This window comes from Primulina tabacum, chromosome 1 (assembly GCF_025594145.1).
Source record: "Primulina tabacum isolate GXHZ01 chromosome 1, ASM2559414v2, whole genome shotgun sequence".
Taxonomy (NCBI): domain Eukaryota; kingdom Viridiplantae; phylum Streptophyta; class Magnoliopsida; order Lamiales; family Gesneriaceae; genus Primulina; species Primulina tabacum.
This window is the reverse complement of record NC_134550.1, coordinates 15,984,294-16,002,120: the sequence shown is the minus strand read 5'-3', so window position 1 is coordinate 16,002,120 and position 17,827 is coordinate 15,984,294.

The following is a 17,827-nucleotide window of genomic DNA, read 5'->3' as shown; positions in this document are numbered from 1 at the left end:
TTTGTGCGAGTCTCTCAGTGATACGCCTACTGAAGAGAAGCCATTGACGAATTTCAGCTAATAGCATGGTAATCCAAAGAAACTTCTAATTTCTGTTGCATTCTTATGTTTCGGATAACTTAGAATTTCATCTACTTTCTTTGGGTCCGCTGATACTTTGATTTCGATCTTACATGACCTTATTCTGAATGCTGACATTGGGGTGTCTTCTGCTCTGACCTATAGCTGATGATAGCATGTCCTCAGGTCAAGCTTGGAGAAGACTATAGCTCCTTTACGTTGATCGAAAAGATCTTTTATCATTGGAAGAAGATATTTATTCTTGATTGTGATCTTATAGAGTTCTCTATAATCTATACACAATCTCATACTTTAATAATTCTTCTTTACAAATAGGACTGGGGCTCCCCAAAGAGATGCATTTGGCCTAATCCATTATTTTTTTTATCTAACAACTATTGGAGTTATTCTTTTAGCTCCTTGAGTTCATCTGGAGCAATTCGGTACAGTTTATTGGAGATTAATGCATCACTGGTACCAAATTTATCTCGAACTCTACTTCTTAGTCCGAGAACATTCCAAGAAGCTTTTTTGGAAAAACGTCTGAAAATTTTCGTATTACTTGAATATCTTCCAATTTCAGCTTATCTCCTTCTTGCACTTTGTTCATCATTGCTAGGTAAACTTCTTCTCCCGATATTATGGCTTTCCAATTCTGGGTAACAGAAAAAATGCATTTCTGTTCCTTGGCATAGCCATGGTATCTGATTTCTTCTTGGTTTGGGGTTCAGAGTTTGACATTTTTACTCTGGTCATCTACTCTCGCACGGCTCTTAGCTAATCAGTTCATCCTTAGGATGGCGTCGAAATCTACCGAAGTGAGTTGAATTAAGTCGGCACTGAATATATGCGAATTGATACTAATTTTATCTCATCTTGAAATTATCCCAATTACTATCTCAAAACTTAAAACCCATATAGAATATTGAAACTTAACTCAGTATTGGTCTATAGCTTATTGACTTAAATCCCGAAAATTATAACCTAGTCGTTACCTCAAATAATTATTCTTTTACTAAATCTTACTTTCATCAAGATCACGAGCATATCACGCTCTAAAACAAAGGAGTTCATTGAATGTCATTCTCTTTGAATCATTCTTAGTACCATAAAACTCAAAACTTATTGTACTATACTTTCCTTGATACCCATCAATATCTCATAACTTACTTTTTTTTTACGTAAGGTCGTAGCCTACTTGTTATCCCAAAATAATATAAATTCCTTAACCTGATGATATTTTCTCACAAGATATTATAATTTCCTACATATTTAAAGTTAGCGCTTGATATTCTTAATAATCCAAACATATTTCTCACACAATTAACTATCGACACAAAATCAAATTCTATAGTACAGTACCCAAAACTTATGATATAATCCTTATATCAACTTTTCTCATATTAGTTTTCATAAATAACTTATCATCCTCGAGTCAATTTTTTTTTCCTTAAATCAGAAGCTTAAGTCAACTTATCTCTGATAGATATATTCCCAAAATAAATACAAATACTAATTGTCTTCATAATAAATTTCAAAAAAAATCGACAAGTAGTTCAAGAAACACGTTGAACGAGATTTTCGAGAAAGTTTTCAAAAGTAGAAAGTTTGGACATTGACCCATGAATAGAAAGAATACGTCGAGAGGATTCTAGAACAGTCGACGGAATTAAATTCTGAGTTTTCCTATGAAAAGTTAGGAATTCTACGAAACTTTCCTAAAATAGCAAAAAAAGCGATTTCGGAGGTCTAAACGAAAGATTTTCTCGTTTTCGGACCACGCCTCACATCAAAGTTGTGAATAATACTTGTTGGAAGTTCTGAACGGGACTACATCAGCCTTTTGCCATAATCTGACAAATTTTTCTTCCCAACTGGATTATGAACCTGACGGCTCTGATACCACTTAAATGTCACGCCCCGAGACCGGAGTTAGTTGACACCGGCGTTATTCAACAATCACATAATTGCTAAACAACAAGCCTCGTAGAACAGTATACATCAAAACCAGTTTATATATCATAAATACCATAAAAATGGAATCGTCTTTACAATAGTACATCTGAAACGATAAAAATCTGCGGAAGCGTTTATATCTTGGATTAGAAGCTCACAATAACATATTCTTAATTAAAATTCTTCATGCGTCCACTATCAGTCCAAGAACTGGTGTCCTGATTCTTCTTTCTCTATCTCTTCTTCTGATTTATCTGGGGAGGATAGAGTAAGGGGTGAGTGATATGGTCGTCACTCAGCAAGTGGGGGCCGTTCGAGCACAACATAAAAATATTTACACCATTTTCGAAAATAACACGTAAAATATCATGCTTTTCATAATATATCATCATATTTATATCATAACAGCACTGCGATTTTTACACCTTCTATGGTTTACTGATATCAGTCCCTAAGTTTTAATACTCTAAGGGGGCGAGGCCATAAAACGGTTTTATCCCACCATCAAGGGCCATATGTTGGGATTCCCACCCATTTTCAGTGAATCCTCACAGTGTCAACACGTAAACGTACCAAAATCGCACAAAAAAGAACGTAGAAACAGAATGAAGGTGCTCAACCGAAACTTTCGAAAACGAAATAATTCATACGCAACATATTTTAAAACAAGCCCACTTACCTTTTACTGGAAGAACACGTGAAGAACTCAGAAACCATAGAAGAATCGTGTTTAAAAAACGCAACATCACATCTACCGAAAAATCAGCCGTCTTGTAAAATTTCTTGCACCTTATTGGACCGTTGGATCGGGCTCAAACTTTTAAGGTACGTTCATAAGTATGTTAAATAAATTATGAACGGTGGAGATCGAGTTTGAAAGTCTTTTTGATCTGCTTATGAACAAAAACCGTAGGTATGCTGAATTCTCGCCTAAAATCTGGGCAGTTTTTTTGCAAAGGCTATAAACGAAAAACTAACCGTTGGATTTTTCTGAAATTCGGATATGTTATTCGAAATATATCAAAGCATATTCTGAACGGTGGAGATCGGATTCTGAGAAACTGAACGAGAGAAACGAATTTCTGAACTTCGAAAGAATTTTGATGACTCGTGCAGAATTTTAGGAGCAAAATTTCGAAAATTTGGGGAGGAACTCGAAAAATTCATGTAAATTCTGAATGAGAGGGTCCTCCTATTTATAAGGGTGATGTAAAAATCCTACCATAATTCGATTGATATTTCTTCCATAATTTCGATATAATTATTCCATAATTATCGAGATATTCATTCCTTAAATATTAGGATGCTACCTTGTTGAGAAAATATACCTTGTGTGTAATATTTTCTTCCAAATTTAGTAGATGTCAAGCCTTAATTTATCGTGTATCTTGCACCGGATTTCGATTTCCATGTATTATTTATATTTTCGAATTTATTATAACTCGAAAATAAATTCTTATAGATGTCTATATTTAATTAATTACGTGTCCAAAAATTTGGGTTCTCATATTTTAGGCTCAAAATTGACAATATCATACTATTGTGGAGATATGTGACTTCAGTAGTACAATAAAAGTTATTATTTTGAATTTTTAATCTTATCATTTGATCACATTACAAATATTTGATAAATATATTATTAATTTATATTTTTAATTTCGAAGAAACCATCATAATAAATGAAAAAAAATGTGAGTACACAATACTATCTTTGGAAAACTTTTGTTCATCGATCCTCTATGTTTATTATACAATTTTCCCAGTTTTCCAGGTTTCGTTCAGGTTTTTTAAAAGAAGTAGAAACCTTTGTTTACGCCTTACGAAAAAAATACATGCATCCATACTCTAGGTCTAGGGATGGCAATAAGTCGGGGCGGGGACGGGTTTGTCATCCTCATCCCCGCCCCCGATTTATATCCCCACCCCCATCTCCGGCCCCATCCCCGATTCTACCAAATCGAGGAATCCCCATCCCCGACCCCGTAAGGATGGGGATCCCCTCCCCCATCCTCGTCCCTGCTTGACTTTTTTTCTTTTTTTTTTTATGAAACTTTAAGTATTTATTGAATTGACACAAAAATGTTTTAATTCAACTTAAAAAATATTGATACGAAAATTCAATGACATACATAAAACTTACATAATATTAATATATTTCAATATTCTAAAAAAAATCCATATTTCCAATAAATATAAAAGATTAAACACACACATATATATATATATATATATATATTAAAAATCCCGAACCCGAAACCAATCTCATTAACTTTCTCCCGAACCTATCCCATTTCAGGTTTTCTCCACGGGCCCCGAACCCAACCCGGGGGAGAATTTCGGTCCCTATCTATGTCCAAATCTGACGTGAAATATATATATATATATATATATATATATATATATATATATATAAATATATAGAGTATTATTTGTTTAAAAAGCCGTCTTTGACAAACAGGCTAATCATATAATTCACACGACTCTTCTGAGGTTCATCATCTTACTACATTTGTCCAGTTGTCATCACAAAAAGGATTAGCAAATAATTAATTACAAAAATATATACCGAAATTAAATATGGATACATTTCTTCATTTGTATCACCAGCTTGTGCATGATTCAACTTTGAATTTTTCTCTGTTGGACGGCAGGATCGTAATGATTAAAATTGACATAGAAAATAACGAAATGACACTGAAAATTATTGACATAACAACAGACGTAACATTATAATCTCCTGATGAAAAAGTACTAAAATTGAAAGAAAAAAAAATACGAGTTAATAGATTAAGATCGTGAATTAACAATAGCATGAAAAAAGTACAAACAACGTAACAGAAATTTGATTTTTTTCTCGTTATAATATTGTTCCAATGTATACCAACGTAAATGATGCATTGGACAATATTATAACTATTTTATTATATCATGCTCAAAATCAATTTTTAATAAAAAAATAAGATTAAATATTTTTACCTTAAGAATAACATGTCATTAACCATGTCGATGATCCATCGTGTTTGCGAAAGGAATTCATCTGGTCCCAAAAATATTGGTAGTAAGGTAACTGCAATGAATTTAAAGGTTCTGTCGCTACTAATTTAGGTTTAACATCTGATCTCATGTTAAATCCATCTTGAACATGTCAGATATTAAACAAATTATTCCCTAATTAATTTCATTCTTGGTCAAAATTAGCTCCAATTAATTCAATGGAAAGCAGTAACTTTTGAATGAACCGCATAATAATTTCAAAAACCGAAGAATTCAAATAAATATTCGACGATGATGCTCCAAATTCTATTAGATCTTTTACCAAAAAAATTCCATTATTACTCTGTTGCCGACAACGAATAATTTTTCTGGAGTTGATAAATTTGGTGCCACTGGAAAAATAACTTACATCCATTGAGCTTAGTAAAAGATTAACTTAATTTCTCAATCCCACAAACTCAAATTAAATTATGATAAAGAACCATCAACTAGTTGGGATTCATCGATATTTTTTACAAATTAACCTTTAACTTGTTGCGGTGCAGCGGTGGCGTTGCCGGAAAATCAGACTCCATTTGCAGCTAACGTACACCGGCTACGCTCCTTTCCGCCGGGAATATACGCGCATGGGTTGCTGCCGGCAGAGGCGTGTTAAAATTAATTAGGGATTAATTCTATGGTTAATTAATTTTCGTACCAGTTGTAAAGGGTCAAAAAAGTTTTGGTTTTTCGTTGTGATGTGTAAAAGTTCTCTGACGGAGCCAAAAAAATTGAAATAAGGGGGAAAAATAATTTTTAAAATATTTTAATATCAAAACATATATAAATTAAAATATAGCACTTGATATATACGTATAAAACAATAACTAATATATATTTGCAAATATAATTTAAAAAATTATCATTAAAATAACCTTAATTTATTACCATAATAAAATAAAAATATTAATAATTGTGGCTTTAAGATATATTACCAGAAAATAGGAGAACCACAAAATTGAGAACAACAAGCATCGTAGTACAATATAAACTAAAAACTGTTTTATTACTCATAATAAATTATAAAATTATCTTTACAACGTAAATTCTTAACAATAAAAGTATGGTGAAGAATTTACAATGGGAAAACAAATAAACTTAAAAACGATCATAAATTAAATAACTTATTAGTTGTTTCGTTCATCACCAGCCTCAAAACTGGTCTTGTTCTTATTCCTCTATCTGATCTTCAGACTTATCTGGGACGGGAGAGTAAGTGATGAGTGACGTGGTCATCAGTCAATAAGTGGGGTTGTTCGAGCACTGAAATTTATAGGCAATTATGTGAAAATTTTACTATAATTCGGTTGATATTTCTTCCAAAATTTTAAGATAATTCTTCCATAATTTGTGATGCTTCTTCCATATATAATATCATATCATACTTTGAAAAACGTGTTCACAAAGTGTTTTTAATTTCAAAATTTGATGTTGGACTGGATGATTGAATCTAGACTGTTTTCTTGTACATATTCATAATATATCTAGGCTGCATTGAAATTTGATAGCTTCTTTATTGAGAAAAACTGCATTGTATATAATATTTTCTTCAAATTTTATCGTTATCTCAACCTTGATTTTTTGAAATTAAAACATGTCTTGCACTGTATTTCGAATTTCATGTATTTATTGACTTGAAAATTTTGAATATCATGTATTACTTAATATTTTAAAATTTCGTATTATTTAACAAATATTTCGAAAATAAAATCTTATACATGTATGATGTCTGTGATTAAAAAATAATTACATCTCCTAGCAAGATGGTGGCTACCAAACCACATAGATCGGTTTAAACTAAAAAAATTATTGGATAAATTAATCCCATAACCACTCATTTTGCTCCCTAAAGTCCTCGAATGACACTAGCAACATTAAGTCTAATTGTAAATACACGTAATTTAACCACTTTATACTATATGATTATTTATGTGTGTGATATCAACTCGAGAGGGAAAATTTAAACAAACCTGCTTTGAATTCACATGCAATATTTCAGCATCAATTTCTTGTTTTTCTTAATCATTTTTACGTATGTTTCGTTGTATTCAGGCAATATTTTTTAATTTTTCGACGAGAGCTCGTGCTTTGAATTTTTTTTATGTATGAATCTGGTCGTTTTTTCCCTTCGAGATTTAATTATTTGTCGTCGTGTCATTGATTTTTAATCCATGTATATTAAATCGTTTTGTTGTGTATGACTTTGTACGTGTTAGGTAGATATATTATAGTTGAATAGGACCTAAAAATTTAGTGTGTTTTAGCTGTACAAAGTGAATAATTTGATTACTAAATGATCCATTTATGTTACGTTGCACCATTTTAATTATTTAGATTATAAAAAGTTAAACATGGATGATTTTAGAAAAATTTGATCAATTTCAAAGATATTTGTTTAAAAATAATACGTGTTAGAAGATCAATTGTTTAAAATACATTCAATTCATTCATCCAAGCACAAAGTTAATGAAATTATAATTTTCTTTCATCGATAAATGTGAATTTGTGAACTTTTTTAAATTATTTGAGGACACAAAATATGTAATCTATGAAATATTCTTCATTGGTAATAATATTCTTACGAAAATTCTTATTGTAGTTCACACACGAAATTAAAGTTAGATGAAGAGGTTGGTTTAATATACATTTAAATTTTTAAAAAAAATTAACTTTTAATCGTGTATGAAATTTTTTCATCATTTATTTTATTATTATTATTATTGTTGTTGTTTTTTGAGATCATTAAAATTTAGAGTATGGAAATGAGACCACAGGAAACCCTAGCATTTCCGGTAAGATAGCACCTAAAAGTTGACTTAGTGAAAATAGAATCAGACCAAATTAAGAAATATAGTATATTATATATCTAGATTTGAAAGGAAGACTTTGACAGAAAACATTCGCTTATTTTGACCTATAAAAGACAGTAAGTAAAACAATGAGCGAATGAATGAGAGTACAAGAATCCAACTACTATATATAGTAAGTTGACAAGTCAATCGAAACAATTATTAATTTTCGCAAAAAATGTATTAGTTGATCATTTCGGTATGGTTTTTAGAAAATCTGTCTACCAAATTTGAGGTGGGTAATAAGTCATATGCTACAAGAAACACCCAATGTCAACTTACAAAATTCATCGCACTTGTTGGAGGGCACCTATGGGTGTTTGCACGCACATAAATATTAAATTCTTGCTAGATTTTCACACGAACATCTCGCGAAGCCAAGAATTATCTTAAAACAGATATCCAACATATCAATATATCATTGAATCTATATATTTGGTCGTCCTTCACAATTTCCCATCAGTCTGTTAACACGTCTCCAAAATTCAACACATCTCCAAAAATTTAATGGTATTTGATGATGCCAAAATTTTACCTCGGATTCGATCTGGAGAGCAGATCTTCAAATTTTCGCATCTGAGTGGATCAGTCGGTAATTTGAACTCTGCACATAGAGAAAAGGGTTAGAGACGCAAAAGAGTTTTTAGGCGTGACATCTCCAATTCTTAAGTCAGTCCGGAAAAAAAAAAACTTAAGAGAGAGATATACTAATGCTAAGTGAGCAAGAAAATGTGAGTGTATTAAAATCGTGACCAATACCTGATATTTATAGATGGAGGAGATTATTTTCCTTGTTGGAGTATGACTATTGCTGAGGTAGAATCCTACATGAGATAGGAGACCACAGACAATAGGTTCCTTGACCGTGGCGGTTGAGACTCTTGATGGCTGCTAGAACTCCTACCTTATCTTGATTATGTTTGATCGAATCTCGTATTTATCGAGACTTCTTATCTATTAACAAGAATATCTTCACATTCTTTAATTACGTCAGGGATCGGATTTCCCGACTACTCGGTGAGCGTCGGAGGGGCTACGCCAGGATACTCTCCTGGCCCCCTCCTAACGGTCTTATTTGTGATTTCAGACCCAGGGTAATTTTGAAGCCCGTGTCTGGATTAGTGACGCTTGCGTGGATCGGACCCTAAATTTCCCGTGAGTATCAAATCACATGTGCTGCAAAGTAAACATATGTCTTTTAACTCTTCTCTGTTTTTACTTTTTCTTTCTTCAACCCACTTTAACTGCTAGAAGTGTTGATTATTGATGACACCATAAAATAAACTATTGAAATTTGGATTTAATTAAATTGCAAACTAAAGATTTGAATCTATAAAATCATCAGTCTGCTCTAAACATGAGAAAGGAAATCGAATTAATGAAATGAGAAAATTATTTATGTTTTATAAATTGACCTCCACATTAATTATTGGATAACATGTGTGTATTCTGGTTTTTAAAATGCTTGAGAGGTGAAATTTAGTGTTTTAGCTTTCACATAAATCTTAATCCAAGTAATCAAATTGTTATTAAGCTATTAATCCAAGCATATTAGTTCTCGCTGAAGCCATTGTGCCCGTCTAGACACTCTCACATTTCAATGTTTTTACAGAAATTTAAATTTTTTACAATTATTTTTTCATTTTAATAAATTGATGGAAATAAAGCTAGGTGGAATATTATATTTTTTTATCATGTTGAGAATATATAATTTTTTATTTATATATAATACTATATATTAGGTGGAAGATTTTATTAAATTGATGGAAATAAAATTATTTACACATCAATTTGCACGGACATTCATGTTTTAGTTATTCTCAATATGAATGTACTAATAAAAATTTGTTTTTTATTTAGGTTTTTGATTACTATAAAAAAATTTATTAAATGTTTTGTATACTATTTTATAGTTTAAAATGTATCAAATATTTAAGTTTTATAATAACTGGTATAAAAAAATATATGTTTTGTATAATTGTATTATTTTTGTTATTTTTACAATTTTAGAAAAAAAAATTTGGATATAAAACTGAGAATGAGATGATACTTAAATCTATATAAAGTTGATTTCAATATCTACAATATTGATGAAAAGCTTGAGATAAATTCTTCTCACAATTAAGGTTAAATTGAGCAACAAGTGAAAGTGGTACTAATAGAATTACAATTTTATCAAGCTTCAGTATTTTGACCAGATATTGTAAAAAAATATGAAAATTTATCATAATTCAGAAAACTCTATTATGAACAAAATTTGTTTTATGTGAAAGAATCAAATCCATTGGAAAGATTGTCAAAGATGGAGTGTATGATGCAATAAAAACTAAGGTCATTCATGAAGAAAAAATTACATCAATTATATGTAAAAAATAATATTTTATTTTATTATATCTCCCCAAATTGGCCTATAAATATGAGTTTATTGTGATGAAGGTAATCATCTCTCATTTTATAAACAAATTTTGAGTTCATAATTTTTCTCTTTTTAATAAAATTATCATGCTAAGTATATATTCAAAGTTTTTTATGAATAGCTAATCTTCCAAAGTCGAGATGAAAAAGTAACATTCTTGGTATGATAATAAAGTAATAATATTTAATTATTTAATCATCATTTATTATTTATATTATATTTAGTTTATTTTATTTAAGCATTTTTATACTTTACTTATAAGTGATAGTTTTTTATTTATTGATGTTATATGTTACACCAAATTCTTGGTACCACTTAAATATTAGTTTGATATTACCAAAAATTTAAAATGGTTATTTAGATTTACTATATATGAATATTATCATAATATTGAATTCATGGTATCATTTAAATGTTAGTTTGATATTATCAACCATTTAAAGTGGTAACCTTGATTTAGTGTTTACAAATATATAACTCAATAAATATTTGAAAACATTTATAAGTTTTGGTATATATAATATATGAATAAGAGAATAATATATAACAAAAATATAAATAATGATTATGTAATATATTGAAACCATTTTATTAAGTGAATTTTAATTATGTTCATTTATTTTAACTTTATTTAAATATCAAGAGTGAATCTTCTGATATCGACAATTTAATTTAAAAATATAAAAATCATCATCGAAGGTTAAAATAATTAAAAAAACAAACCAAGAAGACATTATAGTGGATTTGTAATTATCTTACTTTCCCTATGGATACGACATTCAAACTTATTGAATTATACTACTTGTGGACAACTTACTCCTAAGACTACAACAATCAATGGTGTGGCAATTTTTGAGGGAAAGGTCTGGGAGAAATATTTTTTTGGAATATTTAAATTTGGTAGAGCTATATGTCAAATAATATAGAAACATCAATGGTTGTATACATTTTTAAAATATTTTAAATTAATATTTTTTTGGTCAAAATGTAAGGTCATACAAATTTTCTTCGAAAATGGTAAAAAGTTGAATTAACGTGTGGATAAAGTTGGAAGATGTAAAAAGGAGTGGAAACTCGTTTCGAAGTCAATGATAACTAAAGTAAATGCAATTATAAATTTCTTTTTTATTTTGCTAATTCCGTAAAATGAAAACAAACATCGTCCTTTTTTTTTCTTAACTATGATTATATTTTCCTCAATTTCAATAAATCGAATTATGTAATACTTCTTTTTAAAAAATATATATATTTCAAATTTCTATTAATAAATTAAATTACATGTGTGTGCACTTTACGCTTACTTTAAATTGGGAAGTTTGTTGGAATTTGTCACATTTGACTGGCCAAACATTTGCGGCCTAACCAATATGGGAAATTAGGCGCTTACTTACATCACTGTCAAATATTTAAATTAACGAGACCCAAAAAAGCCGTGGGAATACTTCATAAAACTTTCCAAATCTCGCGTCCATGTGTCTTTGAGTTTGTAGATTTATCAAATATTAGAGTCGCTGATAATTATACAACTTAAATCTTTAAAATCGTACAACATATAAATTTTATGTATCGATCATTCCCTTACCGTGAGCAAATATTGCATTTAACACAATTAATTAATTGAAAAATGTGCAACCCAAGAAATATTCCTATCTGTTGAAAAATATATTTAAAATGTGTGTATTGAATATTTGAATGTTGAAAATAAGAGTTGTAAATATTGAAAATTAGTGTGTGATGATGTAGGTAATGATGTATTTTATTTTTGGATTATTTGTAAAGATTTCCTATAAATAGATCTCTCATTTGTGAAGAAAATCACAATTGAGTAGAGAGAAAAATATTATAAAGTGTGTAGTTTGGTAAATTTTGAGAGTTTGAGATTTTTACTTTTTACCATAAATTTTTACTTTTTCACAACACGTTATCAGCACGAAGCTCTAAAAAGTCCTCCATATTTTTTCCAAGCTCCAAACAGAAGAAAAAGGTAACAAAAGTAATAATATTTATTTTACTGTTATTTATTTATTGTGTATATATTTAATATATAATATAATGTTATTATTAGAAATAATAAAAATAAATTTTTCATAAACTTGTTATAAATCCTGGGAGGATGTTAAGACGACATCTCACACTCCCGGTAAGGGATACGACAAGTATAAAAGCCTATAAGGTTTTTAAACAAAATAAATTATGACACTCATTATAATATTATGATATGATATACATAATTATTTAAACATGTCTAATATTATATATATCATATTATTACCATAAAATTATACAAATACATACCTTTATTTTTTTTGTACCCCAACGGTCATAAATGGTAAAAAACGGCTAGTTTTTGCCCTATAAATATGATCTCACAAACACATTCCATCACTCCAACTTTCTCTTCTTCTCTAAAAATTATTCATCATCAAATTTTTCGAAGAAAAAAGAAGATGGCTTTCTCAATGATATTTTTAATTATTTTGGTTGTCATACTCACGAGTCTTGTATTTATCGGAGAATATCCTCCTCGTGTGTTTTCTTTATTTTTACAAATACTTGTACTTGTTGTTTATCCGTTACTTTGTATTGCAATAATTATTAACTAATAAAATGCATCGTAATTTTTTTTTAGTACCACCATGTCAAATTTAACAAAGCTCGAATTTGTTGCGCTCGACATCACGGGAAAGAATTATATGCCATGGACTCTAGATGTAGAAATGCATCTTGAGTCATTGGGTCTAAGCGAAACCATTAAAGAAAATGGCATATGCACGTCACAAGAAAAGGCAAGAGCCATGATATTTTTGCGTCGACATCTCGACGATGGATTGAAATGTGAATATCTGACTGAAAAAAATCTCATGGCTTTGTGGAAGGGATTAAAAGAAAGATTCGAACATATAAGAGAAGTTATACTTCCGACCGCCCGGGATGAATGGAATACATTGAGATTCCAAGACTTTAAAAAAGTCAGTGATTACAATTCGGCGATGTATAGAATAATCTCGCAATTAAAATTTTGTGGACATGAGGTCACAGAATCTGAGATGCTTGAAAAAACATTTTCCACGTTTCATGCATCAAATATTACTCTACAGCAACAATATAGAGTACGTGGATTCGCGAGATATTCTGAACTCATCGCCTGTCTTCTTGTGGCGGAAAAAAACAACGAGCTATTAATGAGAAATCATCAGTCCCGACCCACTGGATCAACAGCATTTCCAGAAGTAAATGCTGTTGATAAAAATGAATTTAAACCTGGAAACCAAAATCAAATTCAAAGACAAGGTTTTGGTCGAGGTCGAGGTCGTGGACGTGGACGTGGAATTGGCCGTGGTCGTGGTCAAGGCCGTGGTTTTGAAAATAATCGAGATAGTTATTTTTATAACTCATCTCAAAAGAACGTCCCAAACCATCCACAGAAAAGGCATCATGAGAATACAAGTGTTAATGAGAAGCACTCAAAAAGATATGAAAGTTCTTGTTACAGATGTGGTACTCCAGGACATTGGTCCAAAGTTTGTCGAGCCCCTGAGCACCTTTGTAAACTTTATAAAGAATCATTAAAGGGGAAAGAAAAGGAGACCAACTTCACTGAACGCAGTGACCGTTTGAGTGATTCAACTCATTTTGATGCTGGTGATTTTATGAATGATTTCTCTTGAAATGATCAATATGTTGGTGGGATAGAAATGAACAATATTGATGCTGCAGATTTTCTCAACGATTTCTCTGAAAATGAACAATATAATGGTAGAATATAAATGTACAATAATCTATTTTTCATGTATTCATAGAATAATGTTTTATTGTATAATTATGATTTGTGTTATATTTAAATATATATTGCAAGTTATTTATTTCATTGCATATTTTTTTTGAAGTTCAAATATGGAAAATGCTATGAGCAAAGCTGAAGTTTGCATACCCGATAGTGGTACAACGCACACTATCCTCCGAGATAAAAGATATTTCTTGGAACTAAAACCAACAAAAACAACGGTGAATACAATATCAGGTCCTGTAGACTTGATTAAAGGATGTGGTAAAGCACAATTTTTGTTACCTAATGGTACAAAATTTTTGATCAATGATGCTTTATATTCACCACAATCGAAAAGAAATTTGTTGAGTTTTAATGATATATATTCCCATGGGTATGATACTCAAACAATGAATGACGGGAATGAGAAATATATGTGTCTTATCACATATAAATTAGGAAAGAAATATGTGATTGAAAAACTACCAATGCTCCCTACTGGATTGCATTATACACATATAAGTCCCGTTGAATCAAACATGGTAGTTGATATTTCTTCGATATTAACTAATTGACATGATCGATTGGGACATCCTGGTTCAACAATGATGCGAAGAAGTATAGAAAATACACATGGTCATCCACTGAAAGACCAGAAGATCTTTCAGAATAATAAGTTTTAATGTAAAGCATGTTCTCTTGGAAAACTTATTATAAGACCATCACCAGTCAAAATCCAAACTGAATCACCAATGTTTCTTGAACGTATTCAGGGTGATATTTGTGGACCAATCCATCCACCATGTGGACCATTCAGATACTTTATGGTATTGATTGATGCCTCCAGCAGATGGTCACATGTATGTTTATTATCAACTCGAAATGTTGCATTTGCAAGATTACTTGCTCAAATAATAAAATTGAGGAATCAATTTCCCGATTATACAATCAAGAAAAGTAGACTTGATAATGCTGGTGAATTTACTTCCCAAACTTTCAATGATTATTGTATGTCTATGGGAATCATTGTTGAGCATCCTGTTGCTCATGTACATACACAGAATGGATTGGCTGAATCATTGATTAAACGTCTGCAAATGATTGCTAGACCAATGATTATGAAAACAAAGCTCCCTATTTCTATATGGGGACATGCAATTTTACACGCTGCTTCATTAATTCGCATCAGACCAAGTGCATATCATAAATACACCCCATTGCAGCTTGCATTTGGTAAAGAACCAGACATTTCTCATCTGAGAATTTTTGGATGTATGGTGTATGTGCCTATTGCACCACCGCAACGAAAGAAAATGAGACCTCAAAGAAAGGTTGGAATTTATATCGGTTATGATAGTCCATCAATCATTCGATATCTTGAACCTCAGACAGGCGACGTGTTCACAGCACGTTTTGCTGATTGTCATTTTAATGAGGAAATCTTCCCAATGTTAGGGGGAGAACAGAAACATACCGAAAAGGAAATTACATGGTATGTATCATCATTGTTACATCTGGATCCAAGAACAAAACAATGTGAAAAAGATGTACAACAAATTGTACACTTGCAAAGAATAGCAAATCAAATACCAGATGCATTTGCAGACACAAAAGGGGTAACTAAATCATATATACATGCTGCAAATGCCCCTCCTCGAATTGAAATTCCAAAGAAACAAATGGAAGATACTCATGATGTCATTAAACGCCTGAAGCGTGGAAGGCCAGTCGGTTCCAAGGATAAAAATCCTCGAAAAAGAAAATTCATAGAGAAACACGATGATCACAAAATAAAGAATGACGTTTCTGAAGAAACACATGATGATCACAAAATAGAGAATGGTGTTCCTGAAGAAACACATGATGATGAAAATGTTCTGTCAGAACCACAAACTGACGAGAATCATGAAATCTCTATCAATTATATTAATACTGGAAAAATATGGAACCGAAAAGATATAGATGAAATTGATGATATATTTTCTTATAATGTGGCAATCGACATCATAAATGATAACGAAGATCATGAACCAAAATCTTTTGGTGAATGTAAAAATCGGCAGGATTGGATAAAATGGAAAGATGCCATCCAGGTTGAATTAAATTCGCTAAATAAACGTAATGTTTTTGGACCTATAGTCCTTACACCTGAAGGTGTAAAACCTGTTGGATACAAATGGGTTTTTATTCGAAAGCGAAATGAGAAAAATGAAATAGTAAGATATAAAGCTCGACTTGTTGCACAAGGTTTTTCTCAAAGGCCTGGAATTGATTATGAAGAAACGTATTCTCCTGTGATGGATGCAATTACGTTTCGGTATTTGATTAGCTTGGCGGTATCTGAAAATTTAGAAATGTGTCTTATTGATGTTGTTACAGCTTACTTATATGGATCACTTGATAGTAATATATATATGAAAATCCCTGAAGGATTTAAGATGCCTGAAGCACAAAGTTCAAAACCCAGGGAATGTTATTCTGTGAAATTACAAAGATCATTATATGGGTTAAAGCAATCAGGTCGAATGTGGTATAATCGACTAAGTGATCACTTGATGAAAAAGGGATATGTAAATAATTCAATATGTCCTTGTGTTTTCATTAAGAAAACAACATCCGGATGCGTAATTATTGCTGTATATGTTGATGATTTAAACATCATTGGAACGAATAAAGAAATTCAAGAAGTTGTGTCATACTTGAAGGAAGAATTTGAAATGAAGGATCTTGGAAAAACCAAGTATTGTCTGGGTTTACAAATTGAACAAAAAGAATGTGGAATGTTTGTTCACCAGACAAATTATACAGAAAAGATCCTTAAACGTTTTAATATGGATAAAGCAAATCCTTTAAGTACTCCAATGGTTGTTAGATCATTAAACATAGAAAAGGATCCATTCCGTCCATGTGAAGATGATGAAGATATTCTTGGTCCAGAAGTACCATATCTAAGTGTCATCGGTGCCCTTATGTACCTTACAAATTGTACAAGGCCTGATATATCTTTTGCCGTGAATCTGTTGGCAAGATTTAGCACATATCCAACAAAGAGACACTGGAACGGAATTAAACATATATTCCGTTATCTACGAGGAACGACAGACTTGGGACTTTTGTATTCAAAATATGCTAATCCAAGTATAATTGGTTATGCTGATGCTGGATACTTATCTGATCCACACAAGGCACGTTCCCAAACTGGATATGTATTTACTCGTGGAGGCACTGCAATATCTTGGCGTTCTCAGAAACAAACGCTCGTAACAACTTCATCAAATCATGCCGAGATTATTGCACTACATGAAGCAAGTCGTGAATGTGTGTGGTTAAAATCAATGACCCAACATATCCAAATTTCATGCGGATTATCATCTGATGAGAAGCCTGTGATACTATATGAAGATAATGCTGCATGTGTTGCTCAAATGAAAGAAGGATACATAAAGCGACATAACTAAACATATTTCTCCTAAGTTCTTCGCATTCACCAAGGAGCTTGAGAAGAATAGATGTATTGATGTTCGTCACATTCAATCAAGTGAAAACTCATCAGATCTCTTCACAAAGGCACTTCCTACGTCAATATTCAGAAAGCACATATATAATATTTGGATGCGCAATCTACGAAATTTGTGAAGAATTGTTCATGTCAACATCAGGGAGAGTTTACGTGACTGCACTCTTTTTTCCTTACTATGGTTTTTATCCCAATGGGTTTTTCCAAGTAAGGTTTTTAACGAAGCAGTA